The sequence below is a fragment of the Coenobita brevimanus genome, chromosome 98, assembly GCF_032717465.1.
Source record: "Coenobita brevimanus isolate Jiangsu-jjx chromosome 98, ASM3271746v2, whole genome shotgun sequence".
Classification (NCBI taxonomy): Eukaryota; Metazoa; Arthropoda; class Malacostraca; order Decapoda; family Coenobitidae; genus Coenobita; species Coenobita brevimanus.
In genome coordinates, this window is record NC_137051.1 from 40,872,801 (window position 1) to 40,877,225 (window position 4,425).

A 4,425-nucleotide genomic window follows, 5' to 3' on the forward strand; every position below is an offset into this window, starting at 1 on the left:
TTGAATATTATCTTTTTATATTTATTGATGTAAGATAGGTTGATATTGCTGTGATATAATAATAATAATAATAATAATAATAATAATAATAATAATAATAATAATAATAATAATGACGATGATGATGCTGGTAATAATAATAATAAATAATAATAATAATAATAATAATTCATTCACTGCCAGACGCCATGTATCCCAGACGGGGTGGCCAAGGGCTTAGAGTTAATTGTTTTACAGGGAGGGGCACTAATCCTCCACCAACCCCACTTGACACGCAAGGATGCCAACAGCATCTGGTGTTCCCAGGCGGTCACCCATCCAAGTACTAACCAGACCCAACGTTGCTTAACTTCGCTGATCGGACGGGAAGCAGTGTACTCAACGTGGTATGGCCGTGTGTGTTCTTATCTTATCTAACTGTTCTTACATAATTGTATCTTTACAGGAATGAGTCAAGCTCCTACTGCCCTGTGTGTTAAACCATTTTTATCATATATATCCTTAAATTTATAAATAGTTTTGACGCATTATTTCAATTGGTACTGCATTCCACTGATCTATTGCCCTATTTGGAAAACTGATTTTCCTTACGTCTTTATCGCCTCTCTTTTTATGTAGTTTTTTGCAGTGTCCCCTTGCTGATGCTTCCCCATAGGCTATAATTTATTTATGTCTAATTTCACTTTCACTGAGATTCATTTATACAGCATAATCATGTCTTCTCTTTTCCTCCTCTCCTGTAGTGTTGGTAGATTCAGTTTTCCTAGTAATAACAATAATAATGTTAATGATGATCATGATGATGATGATAACAATGATGATAGTAATACTAATAATAATAATAATAATAATAATGATGAAGATGATGATCATGATAACAATGATGATGGTAACAATAATAATAATAACAATAATAATAATAATAATAAAAATAATAATAATAATAACAATAATAATAATGATGATGATGATGATGGTAATAATAATAATAATAATAATAATAATAATAATAATAATAACAACAACAACAACAATCCCCACCACAAAACAAATCGCCACAGGAAAAGTGCTACGCAGCCGCAGAGGTCAAGGAGAACCAGGGTCATCATCTAAATCACTGCAGTCAACTTCCTACAACTCACAACTTCGGCCACTGCAGACACCCAACACACATGAACATCTGGCATACGAATTGGTCTGTCTGTCTGTCTCTATGTAGCTGCCTCTTTCTGTGTATCTGTCTGCCTGTCTGTCTGTCTGTCTCTATGTAGCTGCCTATTTTTGTGTGCCTGTCTGTCTATCTGTCTCTATGTAGCTGCCTCTCTGTGTATCTGTCTGCCTGTCTGTCTGCCTGTCTGATTGTTTACATATCTCTGTCAGTCTGTCTATATATCTGTCTACCAATCTGTCTGTCTACCAGTCAGTTTATTTATCTATCTGTGTATCTACGTGTGTGTCTACCTACTTCTCTATGTCAGTCTTCACACACACACACACACACACACACACACACACACACACAGATTTTGCATACAGACAAAAAGAGACGCCTTAATCCCGTAAGAAGACGGCAACAAACAAATCACCGCCACGTCCCCCACATTCAAATCTTTCCACCAAATTCCCTGTTGCTTATAATTGCAGTCAGTGCAGGAAAATCCCAGTATCACCACCACCAGCATACATCACGCCCACGTAACAAATGACGCTCTATCTGCCGCATCAATCTACCTACCTACTTCACTATCTATCTATCCATCCTCCATCTATCTCTCTATCTGTCTATCTACCAGCAACTGACGCCCTACCTCCATAACGCGGAAGAAATCGCCCTGGTAATCCGGGAGACCCACACGCCACGCACCTAACCACCCACTCCACCTCGTGTTTACCTTCGATTTGGAGGGTTCGGAGCAGTTCTATTTTGGTGATTTATTCTGTATATTTACGCCTCTGTATCCTTTTGTATATTTTTAAAGGAAACCACGTCAGTACCGAAATGACATAAACAGCATAAAAGAAAATACTAAGACGAAATATATAAAACAAATCACTAGAGAAATTAACTACGAAACCTCCAATTCCAACAAGAAACGTGTTTACGTTCTTTTAGATGTCGGAGCTCCTATTCCTTAGCGATTTATTCCGAATATTATTTTCTTCCATGTTACAAAAAAACTATATGGATATTCATAAAAGATAAATATAGACAGAATATTAAGGTCCAAACTGTACAGAATAAATCGCTCAGGATAATTTGTTACTAGCGCCTCATACCAAAGACATTGTGTTTTAGTGTCCTATCGTCGCTGGCATGTGAAATTCCTTAACATTTTTTCTTTTGCTATTTATTTTGTATATTTTACCTTAATGTGGTCTATTTATAACACCCCCCTTACTCTTAGCCATGCTGTGTGTGTGTGTGTGTGTGTGTGTGTGTGTGTGTGTGTAATTCACCGGGTCGGTCAGGATCACTTGATGGTCGTGATCGTCAGCTTTTTACCCTCCCGGAAGGGAGCTGAGAACTCACATAGTCCGATTTAAGGGCAAGGCTGTAACCTTCACACACGCACACACCCATCCCTTGCTCCAGGGGGACAGTAACCACCCACGTCGTCAGTGAAACTTTTCGCAACCTTAGCGAGGGGCGAACTCCCGTCTACCAGATGGCAAGCGAGAAAGTTACCTCTGAGCCAGCGAGCGGTGTGTGTGTGTGTGTGTGTGTGTGTGTGTGTGTGTGTGTGTGTGTGTGTGTGTGTGTGTGTGTGTGTTTCAATGTGGATGTTAATATGTGTGTATGTGTGTGTGTTTGTGTACGTGAATACCAGTGTGTGTACCTGCATGTGTGTGTGTGTGTGTGTGTGTGTGTGTGTGTGTGTGTGTGTGTGTGTGTGTGTGTGTGTGTGTGTGTGTGTGTGTGTGTGTGTGTGTGTGTGTGTGTGTGTTTCCGTGCTTGCGTGTTTATGTATGTGTATCTGCGTGCGTGTGTGGGGGGAGTATAGAGATGATCGTGATGATTATGAGGGTAATAAAAAACCCACAGATGAGGATTTCAAAGCCTTTTTTGAGGAGGTATATAACCCACATGATGCTGAACCTATAGTACCTACTGAGTTTAATACAAATGTAACCATACCAGTTCTTGATGATGACATAGAATTTGATGCGGTTGTGCTAGAAATACATAGATTAAAGCAAGATAAAGCGTGTGGGCCCGATGGGATAAGCCCAGGAATTATAAAGTTTTTACCAGACCAGTGGATACACTTTATATTAGCGTTGTTAAATGCAGTCTTTTCCTCTGGCTCTTATCCCACATCCTGGCAGTTGGCCCGTATGGTCACGATATTTAAGAAAGGTAACAGATCATTACCCAAGAATTACCGTGGTATAAATATAATAAATTGTTTTGCGAAGCTGTACGACATGGTGCTATCAACTCGGTTAATTATGTGGTTTGTTCCGTATCGGGAGCAGGCAGGGAGTCAGGAGGGCCGGGGCTGCATTGAACATGTTGTGACACTTAGACTGTTAATTGATTTGGCCCACAGGAGAAAGCATAAGTTATTTGTTTGCTCTGTCGATTTTTCAATGGCATACGACCGGGTCCCTCGCGCCAAATTGTTTCGCATGTTACGTGAGTTGGGGTGCGGGTCGAGAATGTTAGCGGCGCTGGTGGCGATATACGGGGTTACTTTGAGCATTACTGGGACAGCCATTGTAACATCCAGGATCGGCGTCAGACAGGGGTCCCCAACATCTTGTTTATTATTTATCATTTTTGTAACAGCATGATTAAGTTGATAAAGTCCAATTGTGGGCCAGACGGTTTTTTACAGTGGCTTCATCTCCTTGTCCTTATGGACGATACTGTTCTTCTCTCGACAACGCGACGCGGGACAGAACATAAACTTACATTTCTGAATCAGTTCTGTGTAAACAATGGCATGATTGTGAATAATATTAAGACCAAGTTCTTTGCAATCCATGCGTCAGTGGGCGATCGTGAGCCATTCTGCGTTGGTGATATGGTCGTGCAGTGGTGTGACAGGTATGTGTATCTGGGCAGCCTGTTCACAAGCGACGGGACCCTGTCGTCCGCCATTACCGCCCACGCACAAGCAAAAATGTGCCACAGTCTGAAATTTGTGTCATTTTCGGAAAAGAATATAGACATACCATTTTATGTTAAAAAGAAAATGTTTGAAGCAGCCTTAATGTCAACCATCCTATATGACCGTGAGTTCTGGTTCAATGGGAACTTGAGGCCAATGGAAAAATTGTATAACTGGGGTATTAAACAGATGCTGGGAGCTCACATGACGGCGTGCACGGACGTTTGTTACGTGGAACTCGGGTGCCCGCCACTGAAATCTTTAGTTCTAGCAAGGCAGAGGAAGCTTTTCCAGCGACTGTGGGGGGAGA

General features: G+C 41.0%; 1 non-coding gene across 1 annotated transcript; it reads right to left on the bottom strand.

Annotated features, from left to right (window-relative positions):
- Nucleotides 1-281: 281 nt before the first annotated feature.
- LOC145414321 (5S ribosomal RNA) lies at nucleotides 282-400 on the bottom strand. The gene has a single exon (XR_013899860.1). It is a non-coding gene; the product is annotated as a 5S ribosomal RNA (ribosomal RNA).
- Between the last annotated feature and the right edge of the window lie 4,025 nt (nucleotides 401-4,425).